We start from the raw sequence: 20531 nt of genomic DNA, 5'->3' as shown, positions 1-20531 counted from the left end.
AAAGGATAAAGTCACATTTTCAAAACTAATAAAATACCCAGTTTCCCCTCTGATTACCATGTCATTTCAGTTATATCTGTGATAGGATATGTTTTTACTTAATGACTTGGATGTCCATTAAAAACACCCACTAAACTAACCTGACCACACACACATTTCATCATTTTCATTCTGCACTGTTTTGGTATTCTCGCTTCTGTGTGTCTGACATAGAGGCAGGAAAGGGTTAAGAGAGAAGGTACTGTAAGGCACCCTCCAAATCAACCCCACCCCCTCCTTCATCCCTGTGCTGTCTGCTTGCCAGAGGCCCTGTGAATGGTTCTAACCAGACCCATGCAGGTGATGAAACCTGAGAGGCTTTTATTCCGTTTGGGCCAAGGCACTCCTGCTTATGTGAAGAGATGTGGACTGACAGGGAGCTTTTGAACATGCACCTTTGTTTCAGGAGCGCTGCCTTTAGTGAAGCATGACCTGGGGCGCTGGAGATGATGGACCTGCATTAGTTCAGTCTTAAATGGATGTCTCTCTCTCTTTCCTTGCACTTTCTCTATCTGTGTCTGTAAGATGACAGAGGAAAAAAGAACAGCAAAGTGATTCAGCTTTTTAATATCACCTCACACTCATGCAGGATTAAGGCATGAGCCCATGTAAAGACCCACAATGTGCCCCACAACTGAGATTATTCCCTCTGTACTATGTTTATTCTCACATTCAGTGATGAATAATGTCTAAGCATGTACATCTATTTCTGTACGTCTCATATTGGTTTTATGTTGCTGCTTTTGTACTGGTGTCCCTGCATACATAGGGGTTCGCGTGCACGTGTTCGTGTGTCTATGTATACATCGCCAACATTATGATTCAACAAGAAAAGGGTGTGTCTGTTGGCATACTGGTTCATGTATTGCTGCCACAGGCTAAGTGACTGGCTATGAGCCAGAACACACACTCTCACATACTCATTCCCTCTATCTCTCTTGCTCTTTCACTCCATCTGGGTTTCTTGACTTTTCTTCTGCAAGCTCCTCAGGTATACCTAAGAGATTCATGAACTGATACCAGTGTACTGTTATGTAAAATGTCATTTAAATGCCTCTAAGGTGATGAAATATCAGTTTGCCACACATTTTGAACTCCATAGTTCCACCGCTGTTGCCTCCGGTGAAACCATAAAAGCCCAGAATTCAGAAATCAGAGTCCTCATCTCTTACTGTTTCCTCCCAGAGTTTCTTCGGTTACAGAGTGGAACAGGAAAAAAGTAAAAGCCAGCCCCGTAGGGACTTTTATCAGTAAGCCTGGACCGTACTGATCACTAGATCCCTGGCTAATTTCTTCCAAATACAAAGTGACATTTTACATCTGCCCCTCCACCCCGATCATTCTTTTAAATATTGTTTTACACTGTTTGACATTTTCATGGGCTTTGAAATACTCCACATATCAGGTTGGATGTGGGTACCTATCTGCATGCTTCTCTTTTTAGAGGTTTCCTCTTGCTTTAGAACAAAGACTCATTTTCTTTCACTGATGAGCGTGATGTAAATATGACTTTTTTTTTAAGGAGAAACACTCAAGATGATGAATTGCAGACTGTCATTTATTCGGGCTGGGGGGGTTGTTGACATTTCAACAGAGGTGGAAATTGAGCTTTTCATGCAATGGGTGTGAGATAACCACCCACCAGTATTATAATGGGAAGTGCCAACAATAGCTATTAAACAATATGAGTCATAAATGGATTTCATATTATTCAAAAAGTGACCTCATTCATGCATCTGAAATTGCACATCTAACCATTTTTAGGTAATTATCTGGATGTGGGATAAATGCTATTAACTGTAATTCATTATGCCAGAAAAATTCATTCCCATTATTTAAACCGAACCGCTCCTAGATGCAGTTTACCTAACTTTCACATCTTTGTTAACAGAGGAGATTATAGTTCAAATGGCACCCACAAAAATGTTTCTGACATTTCTACAGCACAATAGTATATTTTAATCCAGGTAGTCAGAAATAGGCGGCATGGTGGTGTAGTGGTTAGCACTGTCGCCTTGCACCTCCAGGGGCCGGGTTCGTTTCCTCAGGCTCGAATCCCATCTTTGTGTGCATGGAGTTTGCATGTCCTCTCCGTGCTTGGTGGGTTTCCTCCGGGTTTTCTCCCACAATCCGAAGATATGCAGGTTAGGCTAATTGGCATTCCCAAATTGTCCGTAGTAAGTGCATGAGTATGTAAGTGTGTGTACAGTATGTGTGTGTGCCCTGCGATGGATTGGCACCCTGTCCAGAGTGTACCCTGCCTCGTGCCCCGAGCCTTCTGGAATAGGCTTCAGGCCCCCACAACCCTGAATACAGGATAAAGCGGTATAGAAGATGAGTAAGTGAATGACTGAGTGGTCAGAAATATTGATCACAGGCAAATTCTTGGCTTTACTAAATCTAACAGCCTGTATTTTTATTTCAGAAACTGTTAATTGTTCGGAATGTCATCAACATCATTCCATACAGTTTATTTAATTCAAAGACACATGTTCCATATTTCAGCCATGCAAACAAGAGTCTCACAGAAAATTCAGCTCACTAACTAATAAGCAATTAATGATCATTTCTAAATCGTGACACGCAATATGCATGAAATAGGCAAAACAATCTGTTTTCTTTGATTTATTTGAACGTAATTTTTAACTCAAATGAATCCGTAAATCAAATAAGGTGGGAAAAAGCTGTGTGTTTTTTTTTGTGGTCTATGAAGTCAAGCCAATCTGCCAATACATATACCTGTTAGATCCAGTCATGAAGACAAGCAAGCTGCAACTAACTGATGGAGCAGTTCATTAATTTGGGTCATTGGAAACATGTCAAATTTCAATACTCCATGACTTAACCACACAGAACCGGGTATAAAGAACAACTGACTGCTCCAGTTAGTGTGCAACTTCACATTTACCACTAGAGTTCATTTTGAATCACTGTTTTTGTATTCAGGTAGTGTATGGGAGTGGATGCACATAACTAACCCAGGATGGTGCTTTATGCGGTGCATTATGAGGTTTGTGTTTCTGAGCAGGGGCAAAAAATGCATCTGAGAATTAGTCCTGCCGTTTAACAACCTAAGCCTTTTGAGACAGCAAAAGATGGTTGCTTCAGGAGGACTGGTGAGGTTGAGGCCATGGTTTTTGTATTCTTACCTTCTGACATAGGAACAACATCTCTCCACAGTTTTAGGTGGTTTAAGTGGTTAATTTGAATCACCCAATATGATTGCTGAACCTCATAGTCAATGTCTCCAGCCACTGTGTGACCTCAAAGGGTCCATGATAATTGAGCAATTTGGAGCTTGACATGGCCAGTACTCCTGTTGTCAGCTGGCTTTTCTGTTCTTGAGTCTCTGACAAATGAACCTGTGTTAAATGTCCTAGAGTCTGGTGCTTTGTCCACAGTTTAAGAACATATTGAATTTTATTTTTACTTCCAAATTTTTATTAATGATGTCTAGGATGTTATGGAGTTGTTTGTGTCAGTACAATTAATTCCTAACAATTTAAAGTTTACGTAGTGTTACATACCCATCATGCCTTGACTTCTCAGAATCTCTGCTGGGATTAGGACATTGAGATATACAGTAACAAGGTAGAGTGCCTATGCAGCACTACATTGTGAGATGTTACTCAACTTTTGCATTCCATGCTACATTTGTATGTCTACATGCCATCCAATCCCATGGGCTGATGAGGTCCATGCCACTTAGGTCTAAGGGTACAATTACTTTTTTTTAATTTAAGGGTAAATAGAAATAATAATAGAAAATAGGGGTATTTAAGCACAAAAATGGGCTGGTTTTATTTCCCATTGACTGCAGACCGGCCCTGTTCTTGCACCTCTGGAGGAGCGTAGGAGGGTTTGACCTTAGATTAACCAGTAATTTAAACATTTTGATATAGCTCTCTCGTCATTACAACAGTTTGGTACAATGCATGCATTATTGCCAATGCTTCACCAATCATTTGGTCAATCTCTTGCTCTAATTTACCCTCACTCCTAAGACCAAAGATACCTCCCTTTCACTTAAAGCAGGATCTTATTCCAACCTGAATAGGACAATCCTCCCTTTTCTGACCAGAAACAATGGCCTCAGATTTGGAGGTGTTGATTCAAACCATGCTATACTGTAGGTCACTGTTGATGAAGCCACCAGAATCACCTCATCTTTAAATAACAGCGATGTCATCCTGGGTTCACCAAAATGGCAGCCACCTTCCCTTGCCTGCGCCTTGAAAACATATACTAGGAACAAGGTAATGCAGAACAAAATCTCTCTCTGGTCATACAGGAATCTAAAAGCCTGCAACAGCAGGCCCTTCACCCCATAGGTGTATATTATTTTTCACTTACCTGTCTGTTACTCTCTTTAAAGAGCAATGCTTGACCATGCCATGGCCACCATAGATAGTATTTAGATCATTTACAGTAAGCCTAATTTGTTTTGATTAAAATTAAAGTTGTATTTCTTTGGCATAACAGTAATTATTTTACGAATTATACCTGATGTGAACTACTGTATGGCAAAATTTTTTAATTTTGCTTCTAAATTCTTGTATGTTTAACTTTCTCATGTTTTCACAAACCTCCATGCAAAGGTTCTGCACATTCAGGGCCCTCTGGATAAATGTCAGTTTTGATACGTGATTGATCTCTGAATTTGTTCATATTTTCTTACTAACACACTGCTTATTGTCAGTTATCAGGAAAATCTTGTTTAAATTTAATTAAGTACACTGCTGAGGTTTAAAGATACGGCAGAACCTGGTTTCCTAATCCATAATTAAATTTGGCTCATTAGTAGAAAACACAGCACATTTCCTGATTTTGAACGCCAAGCATCAAATTATCTGATAGAGCAAATAGCCTATTGTCCACTGTCAGATGGCAAACTATACTACGAGACATGTGTGCAAACAAACCCAAAAGCTAAGCACCATTTAATAGCTGACATGTTAGGTTGCAGCTCTCCAGATGCTTCTCAATGCCAAACGTGTCAGGTTGGCCTCTATATGCGAAGATAAATTGTACAATATGTGACTTATTTCATCTGTTTATTCAGTGACCTCATCTCAATCTGAATGGCAGATACACATAGTAGATATGCATCATAAAAGGCTCTCTCTGCACTTATTTGTTGGATTCACCCAGTATCAACTTACTGCACTATACGGAGGAAAGAGAGAAGGAAGAGACAGAAAGGATAAGGGAGTGAAAATGTAGATTCAAACACAACAGTCTTAAGCACTATAGTATTCATTTACCAAAAGAGTTATAAGTTAGATCTTTTAAATGTTTTATTACCAGCTGTCCTACTGTTTAATTTATTGGAACATTAAACATTTTAATTGTTCCTTTTGTTTTCAATGGCAGATTATTTATTCTCTACAAAATCGTGTCTTAGTTGTGTTTAAACAACACAAATAACTCTTTAATACAGTATTTGCAAGCAGTGAGATTGTATCATGTTAGTTTTGAGAACATCTTTAGTTGTTATGTGGCCCAGGTTAGGATTCGATTTATGTTGCTTTCCCTTGATAAGAAAGTTACAGTCTCACTTTATAATCACACTTTACATTAATGTTTAAACTGTTTAAAACAATCATAATAAAATCTTTGGCCAGTGAGAAATTGGATCTTCTTCTGTTTAACATTTAAGTGCTCTGGGGAATTAACAGACATCTACTCCACGTATCTCCACATTTTAAGCAAGCACTAATGAAGTCTTGTTCTTTCAGTTTGTCTGGAACGGTTCTGAGCTATAAAAACACATTATAGAGAGATACTATTGGCAAGCAGTACTGAAGAACACAAGTATGACAATCAGCAGAACATTGATTTTTTTTTTTTTTTGCACTAATGACGTGTAACTTTATTCTTAGACAGGGGAATGAACAACACATGTATTAAAATTTTTGCTGCTTGATTAACCTTCCTCTGACTAAGTTCTATTACTGTATATCTACAGTATCTATCTACCTATCCATCTATCTATCACACCAATAATTGATCTTTGTCATAGTCAATAACACTTTATTCTGTATTCAGAAGCCTGGAGGCTATCCCAGAAGACTTAGGGCATGAGTTGAGGTACACCATGGACAGGATCCCAATCCATCGCAGGGTACACATGCATACACACACTCACACACATTAATTACAGCAATATGGGAACGCCATTTAGCCAAATCTGCAGGTCTTTCGACTTTGGGAGGAAACCAGAGAAACCAGAGGAAATTCACCAAGCAGGGGGCGAACATGCAAACACCATGAACACAGAGAAAGGAATTGAACCTAGCCAGGAATCGAATACGGACTCTGGCGGTGAAAGGCGGCTTTTTAGTGCCACCACAGAAATTATTACCTTAAAACAGATATGTTTATGTTGCAGAGTCACATCTTTAGGGAAATGGTTTCCCCTTACCTTGTCATGTCAGTGCTCATAACTGGCAGACTACTAAAACAGCCAGAACTTACCATGGCCTACAAACATGACCACCACAGCCTATGGCTCCCAACTTAAATACTCATTGTCACTTTTATGCCTGATTACTAATCATGCACACCTGCATGCAATTTTACCTTAAGTAAAGTATATAGATACTCTTTACACTCACCTGACGAAGGAAGCCTTTATGGGGAAATTGTATAACAAAGGTCTTTTATAACATCATTAGGAAACACACACATATACCAGTTTATTATTACACTTTCTCATATCAGGATTTGTGAAGAATCAAAATCAAACATTACTTAGTATTATTTACTTGTTTTTTTTCCTCTCTTTTGTTTTTTAGGTGCTTCAAGTCCAATCTATGATTTTAGCTCCATCTTTATGACAGTTTTTTAAAAAACTTTTAGGTAGGTATGCAATTACTATGGATAAATGTGGAGCAGATCATCATCTAACATTCTACTATTTAATCCTAGCATTGAGTGTTATAACCTGAGGAATATTTATACAAGAAACTAACAAGGTAATGAGTGAACCAAGTAATTGTAATAAGCAGATGATGCCAAAATAGCTTGAATTTAAATTGTACTGCAGGTTTCTTTCCCTTTAAAGATATATGTATAGCAAGTAGGACAGAAAACCCAGCTCAATATTAGCATTACCATACCCACCACCACCTGTTAAAGCTGTTAATTTAACTGGTGCCAAAGGGGCATGCTTGATTTGCCCACCGAATGATCCTTGACCATGCCAGTTGAGCTGTGATCTGATTACACACTTCCCTGACTGTGAAGTGGGGGGAGGCTCTGTCTGCAAGTATTCACGTGTCTTGACCAGCCTGTCCTGGCAAGCTCTTTTTTCGATCAGGGTGCCCAGGGTGATATCAAAAACCCTGGTATTGTGACTGAGCCTGTAGAGTTGGCATTGTGTGATGCCCTGGAATGGGACAATGGCTCAGCGGGCAGAGAACACAACAGGGGTTTAGAAGCAGCTGCAGCACTGGTCGTCTTGATGCCTACACGATTACAATGGCCCAGCATGGCACTTCGGCACAGGCACACAAACGGCCTCTGGTGCATCAAAGAATAAGAAATGGAGTAAGATTTAAGTAGATTCATACTTAAAATTTATTTATTTTTTAATAAAGAAATAGTTTTTACTGTGTGCATGAGCCCATCTTTTAGTTAAACAACAAGTATATATTCATTTATGCAAGCATGTGTACTTTTGGAACAGCATATGTAGGAAGATACAATGACATAATACCCTTGCATGCTGAAAGGCTTTGAAACTCATTCTGGCTATTTTCATCCGTTGCCTCAATGTACTGTACAACCTTTACTTTTACTTTACTTTTTAAATAATTAGTATGAATATTATTATATATATTTTTAAGTTTTTTCTCATTTTTTTATTAGGAAAGTAAACAAGCAAACAGTAGCCCCTGAGGCACATTAACATGCAGTAAGCTAGGAAAGTTTGCCACATCCCTGGATGACATCATGCGTGAGATGATGGAGCGCTTTGCATGTTTTTTAGTAACTTTTATGGACCATTTTCCCTGTCTATTACAGAAAACCACAGTCCAGTCAATCAAGCTGTCATCCTGTCCGTCTTAATCCTTTAATGCGGAGGAGCTCAGCCAGAAACGGCCATCATGGGTGTCTTGTTGTCAGGATCCCGACCCTGTCTTTTTAGGCGGTCCTGTGTGACAAGGCTGTTTTTGGGGTTATAGAAAATTAAATTCTAGATGTTGGGAGGCTCATAAATCAAACTGCACATTTCAATCCAAAGCAATCTGATCCATCAGATTACTCATATTCCTGATGTGTACTTTTCTCTGCATGACAGCCTCAAATTTTCCTCTCAGTGTCTCAGTAAAGTAAAAAAAAAAAAAAGTCTTCAAATAATTATCTGAAATTAGCTCTGAACGATGTTTACACTTATTCACCTTGCATGCTCTCCCCAGCTGCAGATCTGTATATTCATCCAAGAAGCCTAATGTTTAATCCTTCTTAATTCTCTAATTCTCCTTTATGAAAAACTATCCAACAGCAATTAATGTGGAAAATATAGATGGAAAGATGGAGATCAGCCACACAAAGCACACATCTGTCAAAACGTCAGAGTCTGTGACAGAGTAATACCGTGTCTTAAAAGATAAGCTCTAGCTCTACATCCATTTAACCTTTGCAGACCCTTTCAAAAGGATACTATTGAGTTTTAAAACAAAAAATAAATAGATATGAATAGAAATGTTCAGACTTAAAGTTGGCTGATATGATTGGGATTACAGTGAGTAGCTCATGCTTTTGTGCATTTGTCTGGTTGCATTTTTCTGTACCAAATAAGAGCATGGTTTGTGTGCTCCTATGTGCTATACAAAAGTGATGAAAAGTGATATACTGTATAGTGTGTCTGAGTGTGTGTGTGCAACTCTTACAGTACATGCTGCATAGTTAGAATTAGCAGAGTTAGGTATTTTTACATGCTAGTTTAAATTTTTCCTTGGAGAGCATATCCTCTACTTGATGCAAGGAAAGCAGACAGGTTTCTATCTGACTGGTTAATTATTGCTGAAAGCATCGCTTCTCCTGGGCTGTCCAAGTAAAACATGCTGTGACATCTCCTTACCTAACAGCCAACGAAAATAGCATGAATTCTTCCATCAAGACTTGCAATTTGTCATCAATCTTGACATAATGTTTAAAAGTGCCTAACAGACGTGATTTATTGACAAAAAGTGAAGTATTGAGAGGTTGGTACACCCCTGATGCATAATAAATGACATAGGTATTTCATAAAACTGATCATTATGGTATTTAACTTATTATGCATGCTTTCATTTCAGTAACTATTACTTTCATAGTGTAAGCATTGTGTGAGTGTTAACTGTAGATGTCTGGCTAGGCTCCATCGTGTTCAAGCAATTCTTTGGCATGCCATTGAAAGCTGAATTTGGTCTCTGTTTATGTTTTGGAGGGAACACAAGTATCTTCCCTTAATTACGTAGGACTAACAGGGCCTCAATGAGCCGTAAAAAGTCCATTGTTTGAGGAGTGGTTCCCCTGTCAGAGGCTCAAGCGAACTTTGATTTAAGACTAGGAGAACAAACGCACAAGACCAATATTGAAACCAAATTGATGTTTAGATGGAAAAAAGCAGTGAGACATGCTGAGAAGATGACTGTTAATGCACTTGTTGCCAATTCTGGTTGTCAACAAGATAATAGAGAAGCTTATTGGCTTAAATGTTAGAGACAGGATAACACTGAGGGTATACAGGAAAGTTTGGGTTATCTTGAACAATAGCTTGATCTTCAATTTAGTACAACCTTCACATATTAAAAGTATAGTTCAATTCAAAATGGAATTTCTGATTTTGCAGAAACCGAACACCATTATGAGAATAAAAAAACTATATTATTTCTCTATAAAAACCCCTGCTAAACTATAAACTTATCCCAGTGTTTCACTCATGCTTGGATACCATCAAAGGGGCAGTGGTGGCTTAGTGTGTTAAGGCTCTGAGTTATGGATTGGAAGATCTGCGGTTCGAGCCCCAGCTCCGCCAGCTTGCCGCTGTGGGGCCCTTGAGCAAGGCCCTTAACCCTGTCTGCTCCAGGGGCGCCGTAAAATGGCAGAGCCTGTTCTCTGACCTGCCTACTTACAAGAAGCTGGGATATGCAAAGAATTAAACATTTCACTGCATATCGTACTGTATAAGATAAAATTTGAATTTGAGAAAGCCTTAATACACCAGAGCGTGATCTGGCTGCCTGCTCCCCTTCTGAAATGCTGGCCTCCCAGGAACTCCTGTAATGGCCCAAACATGTGGAAATTACTTGGAGCGAGGTCAGGACTGTCTTCGGATGTGGCAGTAACTTCTAGCTAAGTATGCAAGTGGTCTTTATGAATGTTTGTGTGTATAGTTCCCACAAACAAATGTGTCTCTTTCATAAATTGGGGTCCATCAATTTTCAAAGGTCAGGTGTTCCACTCACTATATGTTCACGGGAGTGACTACAGTGGGCTCTTAGCCACCTCACTTGGGATCATCATTTATGTATATATGGAATGTTTAAGAAGGTTTGCACTATTTAAATATTGCACTATATCATAGCGGCTCAATCAAATGTCTCATCACCATATTATGCTTGTAGTCTTCTATAAATGTCAATCAGTTTTACGTTTACAATTAGAAGTAAGACTGTGACATGCGGCACAGTGGCTTAGTGGTTAGAACTGTCACCTTGCATCTTCAGGTTCTGGGTTTTATTCCCGCCTTTGTGTGCATGGAGTTTTTTAACTCCCTTTGGTTACCCTCTTACAGTACAAAGACATGCAGATTAGGCTAATTGCTGTTCTCAAATTGCCTGTTATGTGTGAATGAGCGTGTGAGTGTGTATGGATTGGCACCCCATCCAGGGTGCACCCCACCTCGTGCCCTAAGTCTCCTGGAATAGGCTTTATGCCACCCGAGACCCTGAATACAGGATTAAGTGGTATAGACGACGAATGAGTGAGTAAGAGTGTGACTGGGGTGGCATAGTGGCGTAGTCATTAGCATTGTCGCCTTGCACCTCCAGGAGTTGCATGTTCCCTGTGCTTGGTGGATTTCCTCCCACAGTCAAAAAGACATGCAGATTAAGCTGACTGACATTCACAAATTTCCCAGAATAAGGTGGTATAGACAATGAGTGAGTAATAAAGTGGTATAGACGATGAGTGAGAGAGTGACCAGTCTATTTTGAAAGGTCTAATCACAAACCCATAACTCATACATGTTAAAGTATAATTAACTATTAATTAGGTACGTACATGTTTATGCACCTGTGGAAATGTGGAAATATTTCAGCACTTTGCAACCCACAATTGCAACCAACAGTGTGTCAATATGATGCAAACTCCATTTTTACTGTATGGATAGAATTTTCAGGAAGTGAGCACTTTTTAAATTATAGTTATAATTATAATAACTTCATCTCCAGGTTGAAACAGTACAGATTATTGTCCAAAGCACTACAACCATTTTGGGATTATTTATGTATCGATAGTAATGCTGTTACCGTATGTATATTTTGAGTAGAAAAATTTTGAGGGAATTAATGCACGTTGGGTTTAAATTGAAGCGTGAATAAAAACGCAAGCGCGTTTATACTATTACTTTATATATTTTCATACTATACTGTATGTAACGAAAAACAAATATGAGCTCCAAAACAGAGAAAAATCATACAGTACACTACAAAAGAAAATAAGACATTTTTTCCACAGTAGCTATTGCCATGCACCCATCTACATGCCAGTATCAATAATGGTCTGCCTTACATCTCCTAAACTGATACATAACTAGCAGACAATTCTTGATTCAGACAATTCAGAGCTGCTCACTGCTAACCTGACTTGGTTTTACCAGTGCTTGGAACGCAGGCTTTCTGCACTTCTTCACATCTTTGTGCTCTTTTAACGTGATCCTGCAGATGTCTTATACATTTACAGTCATAAATTAGATCAAGAGGTTCTGTTTTCTATTATTTTGTCTTTTCAAAGTGCTGTCGAACTGCACTGTAGCCACATCAAATGGAGCTCCTGAAGTATGTAACCGATTTCTCTAGCATTTTGCTTTAATCTAGATCTAGCTAAATAGAACATATTTGTCTTTGTTTCCATGGCTTGTTAGATACTGAACTTAGCAAATGTCCTCTATCGAAACAAAAATTTCCATTCTGCATTATGATATTTTTGGGGATTCTAATGAAAAAAAGAGCATAAAGGTGTCTTAATACTGTCCCACAATTATGTATGGGTAAAACTCTCTTTTCCCCATCACTTGTTCAAAACATTTTTTTTGTTTATTTGTTGTGCTGCAAAGTGCAAGCATATGGGTCTCATTTTTGACAAATTGGTGGCCTTTATTTTTAGGTTAATCCCTGTACCTGACCAGTTTTAGATTATTTATTATTATTATTCTTAGTTAATCCATACAACCTGACCTGTGAATCATTCGAGCATAACTCCATCTAAACTAGGGCATGAACCAGTCAGAAACAGGTGCCAATGATGACGGATGATCAGGCCGGTGATTAGTATGCTGGTGATGTTGAATATTGAGTGGTTGGAACAGACAAAAGGGTAAATGAGGTTGCTGCTGTGGTTGTTACATTGAAAAAAATATAACACTGGCTCAACTTAAAAAAAATTGAAGTAATCTGTCACACCTAATTTTTTAGCATTGATGTAATGTAAATAAACCATTTACATGTAACTTAAAAATTTTAAGTTCATGTAAACTAATTTCTGAAGGTATATCAAACCAAAATTTTAAGTTGTTCTAAATCAAAATAAATTAGTTGGCTATATTACTTAATCTAAATATTCTGCTAAATCTAACCTGAAATTATAAACTTGATATAAACCACTTTTTGAATGTTTGAGAAAATTAACTTTTTTAAGTTGCATCAAATAAAGATTTAAGGCATTCATAATTTAAATATATATAAAAAAAGATACTTTGGATCAACTTAAAAAAATTGCAGTTGTAGAGAAGTTACATTTATAAATGAAGACAATGAACAAACAAGTTCTCCTCCAAAAACATGGAGGAAAAATTTCTCCAATAAAAGACAGAAAACAAATATAAAATCAATAAAACAATGCATTTTTAATAACTTAAGTTTAAAAACTGTATAATTCTATTTGCTAACCATGTGAAAATCTGACAATTGTTTGACAAATAGTGTGACCAAAATGTAATATTTTGATGTCAATATAGAATACGTTCCCTAAAATTTTTCTGCCGGGCCACAAATGTGTGTTTGAGCTCACCAGGATAGCTCAAGTTTAACGCATAGATAAGGCCAAACATGGAACATTCATGTGCGACTGATTTCCTGTGGTGGCTAAAGACAGTTCTCTTCCTCCCTGAGGACAAACAGGGCCATCGTGCACCTCTCAAGTTCAGCCTGAGCTTCACCTTTCTGAACAACCTAATAAAAAAAGCACATTTGTTAGACAAGTTGGTCTATTTGGCAAAACAGTGTCTGATGTATGCATGTAAAAATCACTTAATGCTTCCTATGAATGCAAAAAAAAGCCCCACCTAGGATTAAGGTGCATCAAGTTCAATGTAATTATGTCAATGAATAGGCAAAAACAACAGACATACATATACACACACATTATATATTACATTATATTGCCAAAAGTATTGGCTCGCCTGCCTTCACATGCATATGAACTTGAGTAACATCCACTTCTTAATCCATAGGGTTTGATATGATGTTGGACATTTGCAGCTATAACAGCTTCAGCTCTTCTGTAAAGTCTTTCCACAAGTTCAAGGAGCATGTATGTAACTAATGTAAATACATACTATGATTTAAAAAAATAATAATAGCCCCGGTGTAAAGGTTGTGCTGCAACTGATAATGCCACTGACCTCGTAACATTTTTCAGTCCTAAGGTTGAAATGCTTCATGAACAAATGCTTACCAGTGTTTAAACAGTTGGTCCACATCTTCCACTAAATACACCATAAGACATTTCAGGAGATACTCTCTTCATACATTCACCTCCAGGCTCTAGGCATGTAAAAACAAACATAGTATTATGTTAGACTTTTAAAGTGTAATAAAATGAACATGGCAGACATTGAAACCTGTATTCAGACAGCATTCACTAACCTGTGAACAAGTTAAACTAAAATGTTTTATTCTGCTAGTTTTGTTTTAATTTAGTGCGTCACAGCCAACTTAATTTGAATGCCTTGCTCAGCTCCTGTGGCTTCCATTCACAATATTACATTTAACACCAAGCTAATTTCTGTTTTTTTTGAGTGAGTACATACCAGATCAAGAACTTGAAGATGAAGATTATATCTCTGGTCTTCTCTCAATGAATTTGTAGTGTTGCTTGTCCAAGGAAACCAGCAATCTTGCTTGAAGTGGAGCAGTTGTAATTCTCAGAAGCTCATTATTGATCTAAAAAAAAAAAAAAAAAAAGGAAAAACAAAAATTGGACTGGCTCTTAGTTCTTAGCAAATATTAATTACAGTATGTATAGAAAGAATCACCACCCCACACACACACCTTTAAAATAACTGCATTCTATTGCTTTGTAAGTGCTCACTACTGATAATACAATAAACATAATTTAGTTTTGCAGGATAACTAAAATTATTCTGATATTATCAGATAATTTAACTACTAATTTTCAGTGCTCTGTCATTTCGAGAGAGTTTATTTTAGGATATATTTTCGGCAATTCTATTGTATCATTTCCATTTCAAAATTTATCCACATAGGGTTTTTATTTGTGGATTCTGGGACTTACCAATGTCTGCAGTATGAGTCAAATAATGCCTTTTCAGAAAAGCTAACACACCTTTAAACACAAAAGTGAATAAAGATTTCATGTTTACTTTTAAACTTCACAGTAATGGCTAACCTCAGCTTGTTGGTCTAAGTGACCACTAGCTCAAAGTGGGACAGTGCTCCGCCCATTAATCCATGATACTAATACCAATATATATACACACACATACATACACTATTTTTGTGTTTTATTTCACATTTTATTTAATTTACATGGTTAATTAAATCGGTCGACTTGTGGACTGTTGTACTTTTACTTGTAGTAACATTAAATCAACGTGTAAAATTGCTGCCAGTATTAGGGATTATACACTGATAACGTTAAAAACATGTCATAAAGTGTTACCAGTATGTCAGGAACATGTGCTAATGCCCCGTTTTATACGAGGGAATATAGTTTTAGTGATATTACATTACTTACACGTTAGCAAGTCCAGAAGGTTTTAATCATAACTATAAGTACAGTACAAACATCACTCACTCCAAACTGGCCGTTCTATGTTTAGATCACTTTCCTATTAATTTTTACATCGTTAACCAACGGTAGTTAAATATAATTAATTTCATTTTATTCGGCACAGCCGACTTAGCGTAGAAACTCCGGTGTTTTCAAAAATAACCGCGTTAGTTTGCTAATGCTAAGTAATACTGTATAGGTGTTTTTAGCCAGCAAACACGGACGCAAAATTTAATCTACAAAGTAGTTGTTCCTGACATAAATCAATCGTTTGCTCACGGAAGAGATACATTTAACATAGAAATGACATGAGTTTGCTTTCTTACCTGTTATTTTCTTTGAAAAACGATGGCCGCCAGCAGAACGGGATTCAGTCCTCAATAATACTACGTCACGAGGTCACGTGACACGGCGAACTTTTGGTTTAAAGTAGAAATTGTCCTTTGAATGAACTAATTAAATTTAGGTTTAACCAGGAGCTGAAATGTTTGCTTTTAAGCAACGTAAAAATATCAGTTTCGTATAGGAAATTAATTTTTTCCCATCAGATCAATGTAGAAAACGTCTCGGGTTACTTTGCTGTAACCCTGTTCCCTGAAAAAGCGGGAACGAGATGCTGCGCGAAAGCGCTATGGGAAACGATTCCTCGTGACCGGTTGTGAAGCACGTGTGTGTCAAACACGCCAAATATTTTGGCATCTATAACCTCAGGCAGGTGACGTCAACCGATGAGGTGCACCTGGAGGTTATAAATAGGCATGAACCGGAAACACCCTCAGGTCAATTTTGTCTGAAGGATGTCCAGTCACGCATGCAGTGCGGCATTGTAGCGCAGCATCTCGTTCCCGCTTTTTCAGGGAACAGGGTTACAGCAAAGTAACCCGAGACGTTCCCTTTCAAAAGCTACACTCGATGCTGCGCGAAAGCGCTATGGGAACGAGAATACCCACTCCGCCGCACTGCAAGTGTCTGGACCCCCAGGGTTGTGTCGTGTGCGCACAGTACCCCCAAGGAGTCCTAGACCCCGTAAGCATGGCATCAAACCATGACGCCTGACCGATGTCTTGCGGAAAGGCAGCCTGCCGCATGCCATCTTTGGAAGCCCCTCTTGCCGGAGCAATAGACAAAGGCAAGCTTCCTGGTCGAACGGCCCTAAGCACTAGAGGCGAAGTATGCCACGCGCCTCATAGGCTAGAGCACTAGCATCTTTAACCCAACTCGTCTAATGGCGGCGGCCCTTGGGCCGCGGCCCCACGACATATGAGACCCTGCTCTAATTTACGGCCCCGGCTTAATGCAGAGGTGCGCTGTAAATTGAAGAGCATGAGCTGGACACAGCGAATGAAGACTTACTGCTCCGGAGCTAACGGCGGAGGACCGAAGGCTTCAACTGTGGGAGATAGTTGGGTAAAAATGCAGAACGGCTTTTTTTTTTTTTTTTTTTTGCAGAAACTTCCAGCACTGTAACAGTTTGGCAGTGGACTGGGTCTACATGTTTTATGTCCTGGAATGTAAAAGATCCTGAAGGACAGAATTTGTCCTGTCCTCCTAGGCTAGGGCACTAGCATTTCCAACCCAACTCGTCTAATGGCGGCTGCCCTTCGGCCGCGCCCCCAAGACGTATGAAACCCTGCTCTAATTTACGGCCCTGGCTTAATGCAGAGGTGCGCTGTAAATTGAAGAGCATGAGCTGGACACAGCGACTGAAGTCTTAACTGCTCCGGAGCTAGCGGCGGAGGACAGAAGGCTTCGACTGTGGAAGATAGTTGGGCTGGAGTGTAAAAGGTCCCGAGGGACAGAATTTCTCCTGTACTCCTAGGCTAGAGCGCTGGCATCTTTAACCCAACTCGTCTAATGGCGGCTGCCCTCCGGCTGCGGCCCCAAGACATATGAAATCTGCTCTGATTTACGCCACTGGCTAGTGCGGTGGTGTACTGTAAATCCTAATGAGCATGAACTAGACGCAGTTAATGAAGTCTTACTGCCCGTAGCTGTAAAGGCGGAGAACAGAAGCTTCGAAGACAACTGCAGAAGATAGCTGGGTGAGGATGCAGAATAGCTCTAGCTAGCCAATGGCAAAGCCTAAGCACAATAAGAAGGCTGATGAGGCCCGTGAATAAGCCTGCAACTAAGGGGTGCTTTCCACCAGCCCCATCAGTCAGGACGTAGGCGAGGAGCGGCTACGTATGTTCTGAGTGCACTAGGGCAAAAGCCTGAGGTCAATTTTCTTGCAGAAGCTCCAGCACTGAAGCAGTTCGGCAGTGGACTGGGTCTGCATGTTTTGCCATGTCCTAGTGTAGTTTTCCACGCTAGGACATGTTAACCTCCTGACTGCTGGAGGGAGTATTTCAGGGCCAGAAATAGAGTCATCGTTTCGGGGCAAATGATGTGCAACACGAGCAGATGACCTCTCCAGATCCCTTGGGCTGGGTGGCCATCTAAGGCCGCACTCCGGCCCCTAAGGGAAAAACGTCTGCCGTTAGCAACTTGCGACGACAGGACGGACCTAGAGTGGGACCCAGAGTCAAGGACGAGGGTCTGAACCACATAAAAAGGGTACGAAGCTCCCGGCGCGTAACCCTTATTACCTCTGGGGATTGGCCCTTGGATGAAATCCCCAGGCACTTAGCCACCACAGAAGCGGTGAAAGTTACTTCCTGCTAAGCTTGAACTTCTTTAGAGTGTTCAGAATGGACTTGACGAGCGCAGGAGACAGCTGTGCCCGCAGTGCGGTCGGATCTCACATGACACTCAATGTATGCTTTGTGTAGGAAAGAGAACGCTTTCCATGGCGTTGAGACTCGATCCTAAAGAAAACGAGGTGAGCTACGATGACATGTTAATGCCAAGGCGCTAGCTCCATGAAGAGGGTACGAAGCTCTCGGCGCGTAACCCTTGTTGCCTCTCAGTTGCTGGAGGGAGTATTTCAGGGCCAGAAATAGAGTCATCGTTCCGGGGCAATTAGTGTGCCACACGAGAAGATGACCTCTCCAGCTCCCTTGGGCTGGGCGGCCATCTAAGGTCGCGCTCCGGCCCCTAAGGGAAAAACGTCTGCCGTTAGCAACTCGCGACGACAGCACGGACCTAGAGTGGGACCCAGAGTCAAGGACGAGGGTCTGAACCACATAGAAAGGGTACGAAGCTCCCGGCGCGTAACCCTTGTTGCCTCTGGGGATTGGCCCTTGGATGAAATCCCCCGGCACTGAGCCACCACTGAAACCACTCTGGGAGCAGTAATGTTACCACCTGGCCTAGCTTATACTCTTTTGGAGTGCTGTATGGAATTCGGCGCACGCAGGAAACAGCTGTGCCGGCCTTGCGCTCGGATTCCGCATGACACTCAAGCTCATATCTCGTGCAGGAAGGAGAACGCTTTTGGGCGTTAGAACTCTGCCCTGAAGAGAAAGATAGGTGAGCTAGGGCGACGTGTTGGCGCCGGATGGCTTCGTCTGGGAGGGGAACATGCGCTATGGCCCCCTTTGCCAGCCAGCCTGTGATTTGAATTAACAGAGGTGCTCACTGTGGTTTCACGGAGGTGGAAACCCACGCCGTAGAAACACAATGGCTGAATCCTGTAGTCCAGGAGACATGCTTGGCAGTAGCTTTCACGCTGCCAGCTTCTCCAAAGGGGCGGTAGCTTTTTGCTCAGCTAGGCAGAGGAGTGGTGGTGATGGTGGTGGCTGTTAGGTGTTTGGTGTCCTGAAAACACGACAGGAGGGAACCGAGCACCTAACACTTTGTTGGAAACCGCTGTCTCCCGAAACACCAGTGGCGGCGGGAATTGAACACCGGTCTCCTGAGAGTGGTGGTCTTTTATAGTGCCTCGTGCTTAAAGAGACATAGCTGGCAGTAGGTTCCCCGCTGCCAGCCTCTCTAAAGGTGCACGAACTTTACCACCTCGGCTAGATGGGTGTGTCACTGGAGACCGCTGCTCTCCGAAACACCAATGGTGGCGGAGATTGAACCACGGCCTCCTAAGGATGCTGGTCCTCTTCATAGCTTCGTACCTAAAGAGACATAGCTGGCAGTAGGTTCCCCGCTGCCAGCCGCTCTAAAAGGTGCAGCTCTCAGTAGGTCAGTCTGGTCTGCCTGCAAAGCCATCGAGTGCAGGGCTGCACCAGGCTGACCCGCTGCCTGAAAAATCTTCTCCCACCAACGAAGATGTTAGTCTACACACTTGGTAGGGAGTGTGGATTTTTCCCAAGAGGATGAGCTCCCAGGGAAGAGATAGCCCGTGAGCGTCTCTCTGATCTGGGACATCATCATAAAGGACCGCGCTTTCATCCATGACATTGGAACAAACCAAATGTCAATAGCACAAAAACACAGGATAAATATGGCTTATTCCATGAAAGAGTTAACTCATGGAGGTCGCCAGGAGGGGAGGGGCCATCACTGAGGCCCCTCCTCCTCCGGCCACCCGACAGACACCTGTCGGCTGACCGTGAGCGTTTGGGGGATTTATTTAATTTATTCATTTTTATTTTTATTTTTACCGCGAATCGAGGTGTACGCGTCGGACCGCGCGTTACCACCTCTAACACAAACTAACACACCGGCTCATCACTAGAGGAGCGGTCTGGAGTGATAGTTTCCATCTCCGCGGGAGCGAGAGAGAAAGTTTTTCCCCCCCTCACCAGAAGCGCCGAAGCGCGCTGGAGAAGTGGAAGGTAAAAGACTCATAATCCGGCGAGAGAGCGAGAGAAAAGGAAAATCCTGTCTCGCGCACCTCGGCCAGATTGCACGCCAGAAATGCGCTGCGGGTCGCGGTTTCACTTTAAGACGGCGAACCCGAGCGCGCGGGACTTTAATAGGGAGAAAATCGCAATACTTACCTGCTCCCTGAAGCCCGAGATAGCGTGCTCCTCCCCCAAACACTCAGACAGAAACGCGAAGATCGCCCTCAGCGAGATATTCTTCTACACGGAGGGACGGACTCGTGTCTTACTCGGCCATCTTTCTGGTGAGTAGTAAGACACTTCTATTTTCGCTTTCTGTTCAAATGCTTGCACACACGCACACACACAACATGGATCCTGAAGAGAAAATGATCTGAGGGTGTTTCCGGTTCATGCCTATTTATAACCTCCAGGTGCACCTCATCGGTTGACGTCACCTGCCTGAGGTTATAGATGCCAAAATATTTGGCGTGTTTGACACACACGTGCTTCACAACCGGTCACGAGGAATCGTTTCCCATAGCGCTT

The 20531-nt window shown here is 41.1% G+C and overlaps 1 long non-coding RNA gene across 1 annotated transcript; it reads right to left on the bottom strand.

The window, feature by feature from the left end:
• Positions 1–13409: 13409 nt before the first annotated feature.
• LOC128523841 (uncharacterized) lies at positions 13410–15698 on the bottom strand. The gene is made up of 4 exons (XR_008360461.1): positions 15651–15698; positions 14342–14474; positions 13987–14075; positions 13410–13481 (listed from the first exon to the last, which is right to left on the bottom strand). It is a non-coding gene; the product is annotated as an uncharacterized LOC128523841 (long non-coding RNA).
• Between the last annotated feature and the right edge of the window lie 4833 nt (positions 15699–20531).

The sequence above is a fragment of the Clarias gariepinus genome, chromosome 5 (assembly GCF_024256425.1).
Source record: "Clarias gariepinus isolate MV-2021 ecotype Netherlands chromosome 5, CGAR_prim_01v2, whole genome shotgun sequence".
In the NCBI taxonomy this organism is placed as follows: domain Eukaryota; kingdom Metazoa; phylum Chordata; class Actinopteri; order Siluriformes; family Clariidae; genus Clarias; species Clarias gariepinus.
This window is presented reverse-complemented; position numbering and strand designations above follow the sequence as displayed.